Consider the following 18,719-nt stretch of genomic DNA (forward strand, 5'->3'; position numbering starts at 1 on the left):
ATACATACAAATGAGTGTCTGCCCGAGCCGTGCGGAGGAGAGGGAGAGATGATTTCATTGTGAGCGTCTGGTGCTGTCAGCAGCTTTAAATCACGCTGGCACTTACCAGCGAAAACAGTAACGACCATTGTGTCCTGCAACAATAATACGGATTTAAAACCCTGCTTTATTTAATAAACATTTCTAAGCGCTTCTTTTCTCTCTTCTTTTCACCGGAGATGCTGAATTTAAAAGATATTTCAAGGCAAAAAGCTCTGTCCCACCAAGGATAACTTTTTGTGAGATTCGTTTTCGGGGCTCCCGCACCTACTGCTCTTTCGCAACTCTTTCCAGCGCCGCTGCCAGCGGGAAAGGTGATGACGACTGTCCCACGGGCAGCGTTATCCACCCGCTGCCTAAGACCATGATGAACAGCTTCTTAAAGGTCTGAAGTGAGCCCCCATCCACCCACCAGCTGGAATGTTTTCTGCCTAATTCGGGGTGGGAGCCGGGCAGCGGTGGGCTCGGGGCACTGGATGAGCTCGTGCTCATCCTCCAAGGGTGAGATGGGGAAGGCTGCAGAGAACGGACACCTCCTGACACCTGGGATACCCATGCACACACCAAGGCAGCATCCTCCTGTCTCAGCAGGGTGTGCAGGATGCCTTCAGGTACAGGGCACACGGCCATCCCCAAAAACGGCATGCAGTAAATTAGTTAAGTCAATGTATCATCAGATATTAGTCTCCCAAAGCGGTCACAATACTTGGGTTTGAGCTCTTTTATTTTTCTGAAGCCGTAACGATGCTGTTCTCTTTTCATTCCCAATAATTATCTTTGCACAGCTTTGCACAAATTCCTCTTTCTCTTAAGGGGTTGAAAGATGAAAATGCCCGGACAAGCCTCAGCCCATTGGCAATGCCTGAGACCTCCCCGTTAATTGCTATCGCTCTGTTCTCACTCCAAAGAGAAATGTCAGGAATTGAAGGCTTAGCAGCTTTTTATCCCCTCTAAAAATAAAGCCTCGGTGAATTGGAAAAATAATAATAATTTGCAACCCCCTAATATATTACTGCAAGTTAATTGCAATTATTTTTCTTCGCAGTTGCCTCAGCCTTCCTGTAGGTTTTTAAACATTTATTTACATAAGCGATTAGTTCAAGTAACATCACTACCAAAACCAGTAGATCCGGGGCTGCAAACGTGATTCTGCTGAATTGCTAAACTGCAGCAAAAACCAACAAAGTCAGAAACATCTGGGCTGTGCTCCAAGATGCTGGATTTATGTGATCACATTCTGCATCTTGGTTCAGTTTGACAGAGTATTTTCCTACTTTCTGCATTAAAATAGCTTCAAAGGTCTCTGCAGGAGTTTCTTGTTGGAGGCATTTGAGATGGCAGATGATAATTAGACATTTCTATAGCGCAGAAATTATTCTCTTTGCATTTCCCCAGTTTGCAGGCAAAGCTGCGGTCAGCAACTGTCTGACTCATTCTCTCATCTTCCTACTTTTAAAACCCCACAGTTCTCCTATTTATTGGCAATTAAAAAAAAAGAAAAAAAAGAAAAAAAAAAAAAGAGCTTTACTACCTCAAAAACAAATAATCCTGTTTTATTGTCCTGGCTTCCAGCTTTCCGCAGCCAAGCTTCTGCCACCTTCATTGGCATTAGTGTCTGGGGAGGCACTGCAGAAACCCATAGGATTCGTCCCTGCAGTGGTGCACCCTTTTTAAGGACAGAGGCATCTGGGCAGTCCAGCTCTCATCCATCAGCAGACCCAGCGGGATGCGGCTGGTACTCCCCGAAATGCCCTGGGGGAAGCTGTGGGATGGGTCCCCTCAGCTGGCCCTGCTCCAGAGGAAAGGCCAAGGGCCAGAGGGGTTAGGAAGCTGCCAAAGGAGCTGTTTGCTTTGACAGTTTTCTCACATTTCATACTAAAATCCCAAGAAGTGGTTGTGGCAACACGTCCTCCCGAGGGCACAGAGATGGACCAGCTGGCTTGGAGGTGCCCAGCATTACAGGACGCTCAAAGGGCACCACCAGCTTCTGGCCCTACCTGAAGCTAGACAGAAGTGAGGGGGGCTGCACGCCATCCTGGGGCAAGTGGGGTGATGCAGCCTGTATGAACAGGCTTGATTTGGTGTTTCCACCCAAACTGTTTCACTGGAAGGACGTCTTCAGATGGAGGCCTCTGCTGCCAGATCTTTGGATGGAGAAACAGCCTTGTAACGCCAGGTCACAAAGCTGCTGCCTCTTGCCAAAAGACTGCAACAGCATCTTTTTTTTTGCTTTAGAGATAAGGTGAGCTGGGGAAATAGCACTGCAACGTTTGGCTGGTGGATGAGGCACCTGCAGCTGGAGCCCAGCTCTTCTGGAGTATTCAGCCAGGCTGGAAATAGGTTTTGAATGACTTTTGTAGCATCAGGAAAAAGGGATAGTCTTGTACTGTATTTTCCCCTGTATGAGGTCCCCCTGCCTGTAACAGGGTTCCCACGGAGAAAATTAATGTTTTAAAACAAATTCCTAGATCAAGACCTAAATTTGAGGGCACTTTATGGAAACTGGTTTCACTGGTTTCATTCACCAAATCTATTTTCTGGATGGTGCACATTTTCTTTAACCTTTTGATGATGAACATACCCTAAGTATTTTGACTCAGGAAGCCGTTCCACCCCAAAGCAGTAGTTCAGCCGCGGAGTTCAAAGGCACAAGAAGAAAAGGTTACCAGTGAGAAGTTCCATTAGGAAGTAGATTTAATCTTCCAATATGTATATTCATCAGTGCTAATGTATTTAGCGCAGTGCCTAGGGCAACCCATTGCGTTAGCTGGGGGTACAGCTCCAGCCTTGTGCTTTTTGCTTTCTTGTAGGTGCAACACCCATCTATAGGAGCTGGGGCTGCTCTGTCCTGCTGTCCCCTCCACCCTTTTACATAGAAAAGGGAAGAAGAGGGGAGATTTAAGGAAAAAGTTAAAAAAAAAAATCTCCCTCTACATTTTTTTTTATTTATTTCAAGGGGGGAAACTTGAAACTTATGGAGGCTGGTATAAGAAGCAGAGCAAGACAGAAATGAGGCAGTTTTAGTATTAACATCTTTTCTTTATTAAGCTTTTTGTTGCTTGAAGAAAAGCTGAAGACCTTTTTGATTTGTTTGCATTTTTATAAGACAATCGTGTATCCAGTTTCCAGCCTCTTAACCTCACAAATTAAGTGCAAGTATCACAGCGTGATGGATCTCATAAGACATCATCATCTTGGATCACAGGATTACATAAAAATCTTACATTTGATTTTTCTTAAAAATTTAACTTTTTTTCCTCCAAAGCTGTGACTCTGACAGATACAGAGAGAAAAATAAATTAGCACTTTTTTTTTTTTTTCAGAAAATGGGTACTTTTTAAAACCCATTTCCTAATTTTGAAGGGATGTGACTCACATTTTCTTGCACGCCTGGATGTGACGGTACAGTTTGGTAGGACGCAAACAGGAGTGTGGTGGCTTGAAAGCCCCAGTCCGTGTAAGAAGCAAACCAGCCTTAGCAGTTGCCCTCTTCCTCAGTGATGTGGCCTTCTGCAATTGAAGCACCTGGACATGTGAGTGTGCATATTTTTAAGAATGGCACCAACTTATTACCCCTGAACTCACTGTTCAATCTCTTCCCCTAACTACAGCTCCCATACAAATAATCCTACAGCTCTAGGAGGTCCCGTGTTTCTCCCAGGCTAAGAGTGTATTAAGAGTAAATTATTCCAAAGAGAAAGGTGAATTTTGTAACTGGTCTGAGCTTTATTTAGCTTATTTGTGTAGAAAGGTTTAATTTCTCGCTGCTACGTTGAAGAACCTCAGTACACCTTGACTTCTTCCATGGCATGTGTGCTCATCAGCTCCAAAAACCTGACCTCCTTTGAGGATGTCGCAGGATGAGAGGTGAAAATCTCTCATCACCAACAAAAATGCCGCCCTTAGGTGTTGTCTGTGCATGAGGACGATGAGGAGGGCACCCACTTGGGTGCCATGGCCATTGGCAGGCAGAAGGACGTTGCTGGTGGCTGCAAAGCTCCTGTGCTGCTGGAAGTCGTTCACCACTTGAGTCTTCCTGGGAAAGCAAGGGTAATCTAAATTTCTAATGTAGCAAAACAAACAGGAAAAGGAAAAAAAAATAAAATAAATAACCCACCTTCAAAGGCCCTTTTTATGCCTCATTAAAAAACTGAGAAAGACCCAAGTGAGGTCTCACCACTCAGTCTTTTTAATCTCCTTAACACTGCTGTGGGCTTGCTTGGTTTTTTTTGTTTTTTTTTTTTTTCCCCTGTTTGTGACAGCGATAAGTGCTGACAGCCATGAGACATTTCTGAGTCCCTGGTTCCACATTAAGCAGCACAGCCTGAGGAGCAGGAGCTGTGCCCCGCTCCGGATGCTCCTCTTCCCACCCAGGAACACCTTTTAGCTCATGCAGGCTGGAGATCAACTTTCTGCCCTGGACATTTATCCAGGTACTTAGCAGAATTCATTATTTTTGCAAGCTTTGGACACCTCCAGCAAGCTCAAAAGTGGTTGTGACACCACATCTGGGGAAAAAAAAAAAAAAAAAAAAGGCAGTAAATTCTTTAAGTATTGTAGTGGTTGCTGGTGCTCAGCAGAAAAGGAAAACCTCCAGTGAGCAGTCAGGAGGAGAGCTATAAATGTCATAGTTCGGCCACTATAATATCAACGAGCCACTCTCTCCTACAACCTTTTTAAGTATATATCATTCAAAATTTATTTGTTTTTTCCAGCTTTTTTTTTTTGTGTGTGTGTGTATAGACCTGGTTTGACAGTTGCTTTCTTCCTCCTATTTTGGAATACGTTAGCTTCACAAAAGTTCATTTCTACGCAGAGACCAGATGCATCCTCTAATAACAATTACGTAGCACAGAGCAATAAACCTATTGTTTAGCCCAGTAAATCAGGCTGTTTAATCAAAGAAGGCAGATTGTTATTTCTTCACTGTACATTTGTAATGCTTTGTTTGACTTCTTATATGCTCGGGCATATATACATACATAGGCAAATATATATGTTTCTGTGCTTCGGGCACGGCAATCTGCAGCATGAGAAGAGCAGAGCCCCCATGCTGGTGAGGGGCTGCTGATCCATCACAAGGTTATCCATCCAAGCAAGTCCTGGCCATGAGCTGCCTGAATCCCCATCCTGTGGTCCCAAGGTTAAGCAGCTCCAGGTTCAGTGATGCTGCCCAACTGAACACCTTAACAGAAACGCCCCCCAAGATATAAGAAAATATATCATCCTTGTTAAGTGCATTTCCGTAGGTTCACATCTCGCTCCTGTATGGGCGGCTCTTCTTCTTGTAGGCTTCCAGCACTGGGATTAGCTCAGCTAAGCTTTTTCTTGCATAAATCTGCCTGTTGGCAGATAAACCACATGCAAGGGCTGCATCCTGCCAATAACTGCTTGTTTCTGCTCTGAACATCCACCTATCCCTTCAGCAACTTGTCTTCCAACCATGCTTTTGCATGACAGCCTTCATTCTTGCCTTGCAGCTGTCTGTTGCAATTTTATAATATACTGTGGGAATGGGATGTATCTAGTTCTCAGTCTGGGACTTGGCACTGCGGAAGATCCCTGCTCTCTCTGTTCTGGCTCCCTGTAATAATACCGGGCAACAGGGAATTAGCACTTGATGTGCTACCCCTTGAACATGCCCAGATACTTAAATTCTTCATCTGCAATTTTCATTTTCGCCACCTGTAGCTACTAGCTGCATGGGTGAACTCATATTGGTCCCAAATGGACTGGAAATGCAGAGCTTTGGGTGCACAGCTCTGTTCGCAGTGGGCTTTTATAATTTTTCCAAAAGCCATTCCAGGCCATTTCCCTACCAAGTCCGCCAGCCTGTTGCAGTTCACGTGGCGTGCCCAGATGCGTGTACAGGTCATATCAAAAAACGTCCCATGAGCTCTTTCAAGAGCAAGGCACCAAAGCTTCATTCTGCGTCAGCCTGGCTGTCCTCTGCCCTGGAGATTTGAAGCCTCAGCTCCCGGAGACTGGAAAAGTGTGTCAGGCTACTGCCAAAGAGGAAAGGGCACTAAGAGTCAAGAGGTTCAGGCTTGCTTCCCAGATTTGAAACAGTTGTCCTTTATGGCCTTGCGCAAAACACTTTTTCTCCGCTCCTTCCAGGTCCTTATCAGGAAAACTGGAACAACGGCTTCCTTACTCCCATCTCCCATCTTCCTTACTCCGAGCACTACGGTTAACGGGGAAGGGGGTGGGTCTTGCTGAGGATGGGTACAGCACAACCCAGCACAACCAGGTCCCGAGGGGGGCAGCGGGGCTGGCAGGACCATGTCCCGAACACTGAGCCCGAGTCCCAGCTAGCCCTTCCTACAATCTCCACGATAAACTCTTAGAGGTTAGAAGCAGACACTGTGTCCTTCGTATCGTACTCTCCACTGCATATTTGTAATTAAAGTCCTGCTTTTTCTGATCAATTTGAAGATGCAGGGATTGTATTCTTGCACTGAAAGGCTGCCCTGGGGTCACAAGAGGTGTACAGCCCTGCAACATTAGGATGCTTTGGGATCTCTGGCAAGGACATGCTTTTTCTGGGAAGAGTGTTACTGGGAGGAGGACGGCTTTCACCTGGCAAGGCAGGACACCAGCAGCAAATCTTGCAGCATTTTGCACCTCTGTTGTGCCAGTCACACTACTGATGTGTTCTCAGTCCCTCGAGGAGAACCTCTTCGAGTTCCCAATTCTTTCGGATGTCTGCAATGCCCCTATAAGAAATTATAACGCAAATATCACCAGGCAGCTTTCCTGCCTGGAGCCTTCCATATTCTTAACATGTGAGTTTTGTTTCTTGCTGGGGAACATGCTGCTCTCACACCTGGTTTCATATCAAGCTGAAACACTGCTGTGGGAGGAGAGAGGTTTCTTTTTGCTGAGGTACTTATTGCTGGGGATACTTCCTTGGGCCAGGTGTTGGATTAATATTTTTGGAGGAAGTAACAGACCTGCACACTGCCGGTCTGTGCTGGTGATAGTGGCATCTTGCTCTGAAAGTCACTCATCCCTTTCTGTCGGGTGTCTCCACCACTGGTGAGCTGCAAGGTGCAAATATCTGCGAAACTGCCCAGGATGAGCAGCACTTTAACTCCAGAAAGCCTTTTGGATGCCAAAATTGTAACGTCCTCAGCGAGAAACAAAACCATCCACAATAATGTGCCAGGCAGGGCTGCAGCCAAGTGGATTGGGAGCCGGAGCAGTAGGATTTCAGTGGGCTACTAAAGTGCTGCTGCCAGAAGCCTTCGCGGTGGACTTGCTCACATACCACAGACCTCTGGAGAAGATCATCTGCATAATTACAAGGATCACAGATCTTGCACTTCCCCTATCAGTGAGCATTTTCCTTTCGGGTACAGTGTGTTCCTGAAGATTCCAGCGATAAACTGCTCTAATGGTCTTTGCAGTCATCTGATTTAGCTACATAAAAATGTCCTAGCGCAGAGCTGGAAAGGCAGCTCCACTCCGCACAAATCTGCATGGGAACAGGGTGTGTGCAGCACGTCCCATCCACGGATAAGCTAATCCTTTCTGCAGATAAAACTTGCCAGCAAAACGTAGCCTGAAAAAGTAGTTACTGAGGTTGTTTATTTTTCAAAGGATGGATAAAATTTCAGAGTGATAAAATCACTTCCTTGAAATACTTTCATTCAAATAATTTACTTCCTTTTGAAAGGCTTAATCTTTCCTCTGGTGTATTATTTATTAATTTTTTTTGCTCCTAAGCGTGGTGATGGAGGGCAGAGCTGGCCCTGATGTGATCAGGGGGGATGTGCAGCTGCAGGCGTGTGTTTTGTGATCGGGCAGCACGTGCCACGCCAGCTGCAGCTAACATGCATGGGGGGGGACGGCCAGCGCCCCATCGGCCCTCCAGTAAATGTCTCATTGTGCTGGTAAATGTCTCATTGTGCTAATTTGCAGGAGCCCTGCGGACCACGACAATGAAAATTGTTGTTTAACACCGCTGGTGGGGCTGCCTGTGCCCCTGACTCGGTACTTGGGGCGTGCTGTTGGGCTACACCTTGCAGGGAGGGAAAGAAATATGGAAAGGGCATCGCGTACATGTGGTGGCTGTCTCAAAGTTTTGGGCTCAGAGACTGGATCCTCCAGCTTCTGAGCTAAGGATGTATTTTTCAGTGAAGGCTTGAGCTTCTTTGATTAATCGCATGTAACTTTAGGCAAAACACCAAATAGCACAAGATTTTCTATAAAGCCACAAAAAGCTGGCAGCGCTGGAGAAGTGGTGAAAAAATGAATTGTTTTTTCAAAGTCGCATAATTATTTTAGGAAGGCCGGGAGCCAAAGCCTGGAAAACTCTACAGCGCATAAAATAAAAGCCACTAAGGAAAAAAAAAATAACTAAAGGGTACATCTCTGGCTTAAGTGCTGGTCTGGGCTTCGTACGGTGTTCTCTATCCCTGCCATGCAGCACAGGCTGACCTATGGAAGGAGGAAATCTGCAGAGTGTTGTAGGAGCAGGCCAGGAGCCCAGGGCTGGTGGGCCTGTGCCGGCCGGCAGGATCTGAGGGCCCTCAGTGCCCCGAGGTTGTCATGCTGCAAACTCGGTGGAGAACAATAAGGGGAAGCAGAAAATGTCACCCAGAAAAATAGGTCAACAGAGAAAGAAGCTGTTGAAGCTTCTCCCTGGGCTGGCAGGCCCACGCTGCAGCCTGCGGGATATGGGGCCGTCACGTCCGGCCTTCTTCGACCAGCAGACGTGTTATGGCCGGTTTGAGGGGCAGTGCCTTCCAGCAGGGGTTTGGACTGGTGGCAAGGCGATGTAGTTGGTCTCCCTGGGCAGGAACCAGGCCGTGGGGGACGTTTGTTGTGGATGCCCCATCTCTGGAGGCGTTCAAGGCCAGGCTGGATGGGGCTTTGGCCAACATGATCTAGTGAGTGGCGTCCCTGCCCATGGCAGGGGTTTGGAGTTAGGTGATCTTTGAGGTCCCTTCCAACCCAAACCTTTCTATGGCTCTATGATTTTCCTCAGGAGTTACCCAATTGCCTTGGAGGGAACTGATTCCCCTGCAGAGGGTGCCAGGCAGGAGAAGAGGGTGTTCAGCTCCTGAGCATGAGCAAGGAGGGGATGGGGATTCCTCACGCTTGCTCTGTAAGAGATGTTGCAGGCTTACCTGGTGGGACTGTGACTGTGAATCCAAACTTATATCATAGCCTGGCAGGGACATAATGGGGGCTGAGAGAACGAGGGGATTAATGCCTCCTCTGCCCCCATATTAACCACCAGATTTCAACACCTCTCCAGTAAATGTAATGGCCATGTTACACACCCCCTCTTGACCCCTCCAGAAGACCTGAAGCTACTTATATCTATTTTTGGATTGTCTGCTGGCCCATTGCTAGTACTCCCAAAGCACCCAGCAAGCAGAGCACTGTATAGATCCCAGAGATGTAAAGAAATACAAATAATAGGTGAAGAAGCTGAATTACAGCAACAAAACCTTAACAGGATTTGGTGGAGCTGGTATCAGGTTGGTTTTCTATCAGTGTAGTTCCAGTGGCAAATAACTCATGTAGGCAAAAACCCTAACTGGGCTTGGGTCTGTTGCTGACAGACTGAAAGGAGAGCACTGCAGGCAGCCGAGTAATTTTCACATGTTCTGTTTGTTCATATTGTTATTTACATTATTGTTTTTATGTTTCTATAAACCAGATGGACAGAGATGGAGAAAGCTTCAACAGAGAAAGAGAAGCAAATGCAATGAGAACTAAAATAAATAGAAATGTAAATGTATCTTCACAGGAACTGATCTGAGGCCACAGGAGAGTATTTGGGGGGCTTCTGGAGGACCAGGTTATAGGTACTTATCCTGTATCCCACAGGGAGGACAGCAAAGCAATCCCTGAAAAACAGGGATTGTTCTTGGAGCGACTGTGTTGCATCAGCTTTGATTGTCTGAGGATGCAAATGAATCAAATCCTATCGGGAGAGGTAATTCCTGTCAGCAGATCAGCTAAATACCATTGAGAGAAAACAGCACATGAGTCTCCTGTGGGCACCTTCTCCATCAGGCACTCGTTGTAGAATATAAATTGGCTTAATATAAATTACATTAGGAGAACTAGGTGTAAGTGCCTGACAGGATGATGGCAGGCAATTGGCGCTGCGCAAAGGCAATAACAGCAGTGGTTCGGTTGTAACACTGATGGTCAACTGACATGAGGTGGGCAAGGGTACAGGCAGAGGGGATATTTTCAATCTAAATATGTAAGTGCATTGTGCAGCCAGGTACACAATCTGGTCTATCACCTCCTGTGGCAGAACCACGTAAGGTTTCCCATTGTTTCCATTCCAAGACATTCTAGAACAAATTTTACTAGAAATGCAAAATTAAGTCAATCATAATACAAATGGGTAGCTACAGGTTAGGTGATTTCTATCGCAATTTTTTTGTTGGCTATAGCTTTTTAACAAAGCTTAGCATCAACAGTTCCAAACACTTAATATAGGAACCCATCATTTTTCAGGTAAAACAGGTAAGCCGCCTTACATGTTTTTGCAGATGAAAAATACAAAACTAAAGGAAGTGAAGAGGTTTGTCTGAAGTCCCAGGGCAAGTTTGCTGGAGAGCCTGAGAGTAAACCCAAGGCTTCCTGATGCCCTACATGCTATCTGGCTGTGTGCCCCTCTCTCCTCCTGGAGACACAGTAACTTGCACAGGGTTCAGGACCTCCCAGACCACTCACAAAGTGGTTTCCTATGTAAATCACCATGTAAAAACTCTCTTTCTGTATTTCTGGAATTAGGAACTCTGCAACAGAAAGGAGAAATAATTCAACCAGCCTAGGGCTTGGGAAATCTCTCCTCTCCGACTTCTTATGTTACCTGAGTAAGCTTGAGCTTCAGTCTCATTAGCTCCAACTTCCCACCACTAAAATGCAATAAAACCATGAAACAGGAATGTTTTTAGGATAAATCCACACAAAATTCAGTGGTAGCCATGAATATACTTTATATGTAGTGGTTACCTCAGCACATAATGATGGATGTCCTTCTCGGGTTTTGTTTTTTGTTATCCTACGGATAACAATCTCATTCATTTCAGTTTTTATTTTCCACCCATTTCGCTGTGTTCAACTTCCACCAGGACCACTTGTTAACATGGGCCATTAGCTGCAGTACTTGAATGGTAGTTGCTTCCTTTGGATTTCTTGCTTCAGCAACATGAAGAAAATGCAGCTTTGTGGCCTGCAATGACAAAGAATTTCCAAAAGCCTCTGGATTTAATTAAAAAAAAAAAAAACTATAAAAATCCTTCCCAAAACTAAAACCAATTTCTTCTGAGGGAGGTTTCTTTCCAAAAAAAATTTCCTACACCTCCTGTAGACCTAATTCTCCATTCACAGAGCTAGAAATCAGCAATCATACCTAGGTCAGCACAATTACCACAGTGTAAAATTGCACCTATATAATTTGAACTCATAAAAATAACGAGACCTTTTCCCTCACATAAAGCAAAGCAAAGGCAGGAAAGGGCATGACAGAAGCTCTGCTGAATTAGACAATACACCTTTGGCAGTGGACAGTATCTGAGAATGGAGGGTGCTCTTTCTCAGCAAAAAAAAAAGCAAGAAATTTTCGTTTGCAATGAGAGAATTGCACATCATCTCCTTGGAGCCACTGAACACACAGCACTCTGGCCAACTTCATCCTTCCTAATGGCAAAGGAAAGTCCCAGGGAAGCCCCTGGAAGCCACCTCAGCCACAGACAAAAACAGACAACACAGAGATGAATGCTCAGAGTAACGCCAATGAGAAGTGTAGCAAAGTCTTTGGAAGCAAGGAGTGGAGCAGAAAGATTAGTAAATAGACCAGAACTAACCAAGACCCCCCAAACTGAAAATAACTCAAAGTTCTGCTCACCTCTGTGACTAACTCCCACCATCCTGCCCAGGTGCACTGGGTTGGTGCTCTCAGACATGAACTCTTCCTAGGCTTTTGAGTCCCCGAATGCTAAAAGCTAAGTGAGCATTAATTACTGCCAGTGAAAGGTCTGCTCATCGTTAAAAGTCAGTTAAATGGATTGCAAGTAGAAGTGGCCAGCAGCATTTCCTTCGCACCATGAAGGCATGCGGGAAAAATCATCATTGCTTCACATGTCTCTGTAAGCAGAGCCAGAGGGACTCGGAGGGAACCACCACCCTGTTGTGCTACAAGACAAACACAGAGACCAGGGAGACTTCAGCCACGCGATGTTGGACACATGCACGAGCTCAGGACACATGAAGCCCCTGAACAGAGCAAGGAAAAATGGGGGAAAGACACTAGGTTATACCGCTTATGTACATGATTCCTTACCTTATTAGGTCTGCTTTTAAGTTGTATAACTACGCAAAAATATCCCACCTTTCCCCTCTGCCTTTGGCTAGCTCCTAGTGCAAACCCCAGAGCAGAGCAAAGCCAAGACTCGGGGAGCAGGAAATCTGATACGGGTTGCCTGTTGCAGAATAGCTTGGCTAGCTCCCACAAGTCAGACGCAATTGTACGAGGCAGATCTTGTCACCGGTGTGGGACCAAAAACATTTCCTGCTGCACTGGAAGTTCAGGATCCCGAGGGCAGAGGAGCTGAGACAACATCACACTGCATCAGCTGAAAAGTGGGAGACCACGATTTGCAGGACAGTCCTTGCAGGGCGGACTAACCCAAATCTTTGTTGTGTGTAGGGCTGTTTTGAGTCGGTATGCGTTTTTTCTGATGTGTTTACACCACGCTCAGTCAGATCAGACCAGAGAACTTGAATTCATGACCAAGTCATGAATTGGCTTGGCTTCTGAAGTACATGAGCAGGATGTCAAAGCTGTGAAGAGGGCAGCTGCAGACCTGTCCACGTCGTCTTGTGACACCAACCATGTGCTGGATGGTGTTAATGGAGAGCAATGGCAAAGGCCCGTTTAATCCCCACCAGTAAATCTGCTCCTGTAAGACAGCCAAGCCTCACACTGTGTTTGCTGCAGCATTTCTGCCCTGTGCAGAAAGGCCTTTGGTGGGAAAGAGGTGTTTGCCTGGTAGTACAGAGGCCATCCCAAGGCTTCATGGAAACATGAAAACCCCCAGCATTGCTCAGTCAGGCCAAGGGATTTCCATCCAAAGGCCCCTCCAGACACTTCCCCAATCAGCAGAAGCATGGCCAAGCACACAGACACCCAAACTGTGCACCACTGCAGTGAGCCAGCAACCCTGCTAAGCACATTTGACATGGTAACTCGAAAAAAAAAAAACAAAAAATTAAGCAATGCTGTGAACTTTAATGAGCCTCGGAGTAGCACTCAGTAGCCCTTTGTCTGTGGCAGACAAAAGGGGGAGGTATTGGTGTGTGAGCCTTGGCAATCAGAAACCAGCTCATGGTAGGGGGAGCAAAGAGAGAAGCAGCATTGGCTGTGAGCGATTAAAATGTGGTGCTCTCTGAAAGCCTATGGGAAGCGACAGCCCTAATGGAACAACTGATGTATCTGAAAATCACTAGATGAGAACAAAATTTCAAGGCAAACAAGTAATGTTGAGCAGCACCTGTCACACGGAAGACCCTCACAGTACTTGAAGCAAAAAAAAAAAAAAAAAAAAGAGAGAGAAAAAAAAAAACCCACTGTAAAAAAGCCCAGTCTGGTTAAAGCTGAGCAGCTATAAATAACACCAGCAAGGGGACCATATCAAACAGGATTTCGATCATGCAGGGAGCAGCAGCAGCCAGGTGGATGTCTGAAAGGCAAAGAGGTCCTGATGTTCAGTGACAGGGACTTGCCAGGGAAGCAGGGAGATGCATTATCTTTGGGGATTTAAGCAACCTTCAGCCATGCCATTCTGGTTTTGTGTGTGAGAGCTTGACAAAGACATCTAACACATTTCCTGATGGGAAAAAGTCCTTGAGGCTGTTTCTGTTAAGGTCTGTGGAGCATTTTGTGATGCTCGGGTACAAAGAGGACTCATGGGGACTGAGAACTGGTTAGCCCGTGGGACCATTTATGCCCACCTGAATTTATTTATAGCTGCCACCTGCAAGGAGAGCTGGCACTTCCAGCAGCTCGGATGGCAGTGGAACAGCCCCAAGAGTGCCCTGCCTCTGGCTGATACCCAACCTTAGAAGCCCAACAGAAATCCAGCTTTTATTCCAGTGAATATGGATGAAACCCTTATGTCCAAACCTGCAGCTGAGCAGCTGTGGTGGCTGCCAACACCTGCAGGTAAACAAGTTTATCCTGGAGCCCTACCTTTCTCAATACTCCCTCTTTCCAATGGTCTGGTCACTCATCTAAAAAAACTCCTTGGCTCTCCAAGTTTGCACCCAAAAAACCCTTCATTCATTTGCCTCTGATTGTGCATGGCTAATACCCACATAGCTCCTGACGGAGTCTTTAACTACCACCAGAAACCACCACACTGTGGTGTGGACATACCCAGTCCCACCTTCACTCCACTCCTTGTACCAAGCAGATATTCCCTCGGGGAAGAGTCAAATGGGTCCTTTTGATTCCCTGAGAGCGCCCATGAATGAAGCACAGGTCAGTCCCCAGGCATCCCTGACACATCAGTCTGGAGAAGACCAAACGCAAGCAGCACGTTTGAGCCTGACCCTCATTCCCTTACCGTGCTGTTCCTCATCACGTCAGAGAGACGCCTGCTCTTGCTGTTACCCCATTTTCCAGTCGATCTGGACCCCAGCTCCAGATTCTTCCCATTTCATTTAATCCTTTTCCTTCACAGCCAGAGAAAAGCACAAAGGTATCAGAATCAAGTGCCTTGGGTGATGCCCTCGCAGCGGTGGCATTCCCCGCGAGAGGAAGCAGCCTGGCGAACCTCGCGGCGGGGCATTACGGTAATCTAATCAGACGGAGATAAGAGACTGGACGAGCTTTGCAGCGTCTGATATGGATAAACACCAGACCAAAGCTTGTCAGCGTTTGTGTGAGAATAAACCGAAGCGTTCAGATAGCAGCAAAAAAATGACCATCCGAACTATGAGAACTATTGAAACGAGATGTAGCTGGCCACTCCGTTCTTAAAAGCAGATCAAAACTTGTTTCATCTGTGGCTCTGTACTTATCTGGTTCCTTTGGCAGCAGAAAAGAAGCTCGAGTTCGATGGGCTGACTTAACTGCACACCACTCTGAGATGAGGGAACACTTCCCATAGACTAATTTATTCCACAAATATAACATATTTTTCTGCTCTCAGAATACCCACAAACACATTGCCGTTTCCTTACATATTTTTCTTTGAATTTTTTTGGCACATCTTCATGAATTGTTCGCGAGTTCGCTGTTTGCTGTGTTTAATGCCTGGAATCCGGGCTGTTGGTTAGTGGCACTTGGTCACGTACATCACATGCTATTATTTCTGCTGGTCCCTGGCTGAGACTGTCCCTCGTCGTGTCTGATTCAGTGTCCTTTGATGTCAATGAGACTCTTTCTCTTTGACTTCAGCGCACTTGGGTCCAGCTCTTTGTTAGGGAAGAAAATGGAAGAAGCCACTGGTCTTTTGAGCCTCTCAAACTGGGCTAAGATTTATTCGGGAACTCAGCAAACATTCATTCCTTCACACACAGGCCTTTCCCAGCTCTGTTCCTAAGAAAAACTCATGTTTTCGAACGTTTATGGGAGCCAACATTTTTATTTCCTTGCAACTTGCGTAGTTATGCAGACCAGTGCAAAATGGACTTAAAATGGTGCCCTGCTAAATCCCTGGGTTCAGATTCCACACTCGGAAAATATCAGAGGAGTGAAGGACGAAGCTCTACACTTGGATGCAGCATTTGCCTTTGATTTTATTCCAGCGCTTTTGTCTTGAAGTCCTGCCTGTACCTCAGTCCATGGAAGTCCACAATTTAGAAGCTCAAAATCCTTTTTTCTCACCAGACAGTACAACCTCCCCAAAATCCTACACTTCTTCCCATCCATCCTTCCAGACTTGTGGTCACCAGCCCCAGGCACCTCCAAATCATGTCCTAACAATGCCCGGAGGTGAGATGCCGCATCAGGACACGCAACTCTACTTTTTTGCTCCCTGGTCCACTGAGTGCTCAACATTTGGAAAACATCCCCCTGCTTTGGCAGGAGGGTAGTGGGGAGAAGCTGTCATGGCTGTGGATGTAGAACAGCATGATCCCAGGTGGCTATTTTGATCTCTAGCACTTGTAGGTGCTGTGAGGCAGCAGAAGAACCAGGATGGACGTAGAGATGCTCTTGGCAGTGCTGTGCTGGCAGCTCATTTATCTTTAGGGCTGTCTGCATGTAAAAATACAAATTGTCTTCTCTTCAAAATGTGGCCTAAAAATAGCACTATTTGAGGAGCGTATAAATAAGTAATCATTTGGAACACAATATTAGAGCGCCCTTCTTTAATTAAACGGTTGCTTGATGCATTTCAAAGCTCTCTTCTGACTCAGTCTTCCTGCACCTCTGTACTTTTCCTGTTATGAACAGATCTCATCGAGCTGCACCATGAATTTGAAATCAAACTAGATGGCACAGAGTAATAGGACTATTAATATCCTAATTGCTGAGCAGCACTGGGGACTAGCCCATTCTCACACAGAGGCAGGAAGAAATAGCTTCTCAGACAGGCTGGTAAGTACGAATGGCTTCAATGGCCATCATTGCCTCCACTTAACATCTGACTTAAAGAAGAACATGGAGAAAATATTCTAGTAAGAGGCTACATATATTTTTCCTCTCAACGCAGATAGCATATGTTAAATGCAGATAGGAATGCAATTCTGACTGTTCAGACCAACCTCTCTTCTGGTCCTAAATACCGCTAAAGGGTGAGCAGAAAGGCCATGTGTTTCCCTTTGTTAAAGTGCATTCTTCGTGTAATCCCTGGATTGGGTCAGGCTTTTTTTTAGTATCACAGAAGTGGGGAATGGAAAAGACACGTGACGTGAGGCCAGCAGTTCACCCCATCCCCGAGCAGGATTATTGACTCTGTTTCATCCACCAGGGCTTTGCCTTGTTCAGTTTTAAATTTTAAAATTCACACAGCTTTTGCTCTTCTCCTGGGAAGCTCTCAGAAAATACAAATTCCACTCTTAGTAAATATTTCCTGATTCAGGGCTGATAGCTTCCTTTTCTTAATTTCATCCCACTACCCATGCTGACCACTTAAAGCTTATCAAATGCTTTCCTTGGACTTTTAGGGGATCGTTGTGACCATTTAGCTCCTCTGGATATATGCAGCAGCTCTTGTTTCCTTGCAGGTCCTTGTGGCACTGGGAATCAGATTTCTCCAGCACATCACTCTTCACTTCTCATGCAGGCTCGGTAGCAGCTGCCAAATGAGCAGAAACAGAGCACTTCTTTTTCTTTCCTGACTGGCATGAGGGGAAGGACAGGAGGTCCAAGCTGGAAGAATGCAAGGAAAATCAAAACCTCTGCCTTTGGCTGGTTTGTTTACACACTTGCTTTGGGGGAGGGAGAAAAGGAGAGCAACTCAAGTTCAAAGATGGCCATTTTTCATCTCACATGCATGAACTTAAAAATTCCTTGGGGGCCTCTCTCCCAAAGGCAATTTCAAGTGGGTGTGATGCGGTCTTGGGTCCATACATTGGTATTAAAGGTAAACTTGGCATCTAGAGCAGCCCTGGGAGGACGGAGATACTTCCGTGATGGAGCTGGGAAGGAGACAAGACATACTTCATGGGAACTCACTCGGTGTGATGTCTAACTTTCTACAGGACTGTATATAGAGGAGTACAACCTCTTAAGCCCTTTGGTGGCTCTCGCCCTTCATTACTCCAGTTTCACCGAGGAGATGTTTTCTCCTTCTCTCCCACCTGAGGCCAATGCCCACCAACCAGACAGGTGCTGCTACAGCTCTAAACCAGCAGCCACCACTTCAGCTTCAAAGGACTGGACTGGTCTTCACCCTGCACATCATCTCTGAAAGCTGGCATGGTGAAGTTTGGTGAAAGCTCCTATGGGCTGTGCCGCACACATGATCCCACCCAGTTCCTTGAGAGGCTTTGGGGCTCAGCAGTCCGTTTGTCTTGGGAGCTCTCAGAAGGCCAGGTTAGTAAGGTCTGTGCTAAGATTTGCTCAGACGCCCTGCAGAGATAAGCTGCTTCTGAATCCCATGTTTAAATCCCCTTTGAATTAACAGATGACTGCTTTTAGTTGCCAGTCACCTTCTTTTTGTCCTCTAAAGTAGAACTTCTGCTTTAGGATGATGCTCACACATTGTGTAAGTGTGCTATTCCCTTTCATATGTTTTCTTTTGAATTCCATTTGAATGTGCAGAGATATTCAACAGAGGTGCTGATATTCAGAGTAAATATAGACACACATTTCTAAGTACACCTCGTAAAGCTACCTTGCGTTCTTCGTAATCTAACCCCATCTACTTGGCTGTTTTAAACATCAGTCTGCTTGATGTCACGTTCAGGCGATGAAGAAGCATTGGACGGAGAGTTGGTCTGGGAGGGGAATCATGAGGAGCTGTTTTCGTCTTGGCTCAGGGTCTTCTGGGCTGTGTAAGGGGACAGTGACTGAGCAGGCAGGAGTGATGCAGCACCAAAGCACACCTTGGGGCTGTGGCAGGGCTGGGAAGGAGCTCAGGCACAGAGGAGGTGCAGCTCAGGAAAGGAAACTTTTAGAGAAAAAATGAGGTGGGTTCATCTGAAAGCAATTTTCTCAGTTAAGCTTAAAAAGAGGAAGCAGAGGTACTGCC

The 18,719-nt window shown here is 46.0% G+C and overlaps 1 long non-coding RNA gene across 2 annotated transcripts in view; it reads right to left on the reverse strand.

Moving 5' to 3' along the window:
* Positions 1 to 3,058: 3,058 nt before the first annotated feature.
* The window catches only part of LOC310896315, a 29,543-nt gene continuing 13,882 nt past the window's right edge, over positions 3,059 to 18,719 (reverse strand). For both annotated transcript variants that reach the window (XR_014581381.1, XR_014581382.1), the window contains exons 2-3: positions 11,029 to 11,248; positions 3,059 to 6,755 (exon numbers count right to left, since the gene is read on the reverse strand). This is a non-coding gene — a long non-coding RNA (uncharacterized lncRNA). The remainder of the gene's footprint in view (positions 6,756 to 11,028; positions 11,249 to 18,719) is intronic.

Source organism: Anser anser (assembly GCF_964211835.1).
Source record: "Anser anser genome assembly, chromosome: 1".
In the NCBI taxonomy this organism is placed as follows: domain Eukaryota; kingdom Metazoa; phylum Chordata; class Aves; order Anseriformes; family Anatidae; genus Anser; species Anser anser.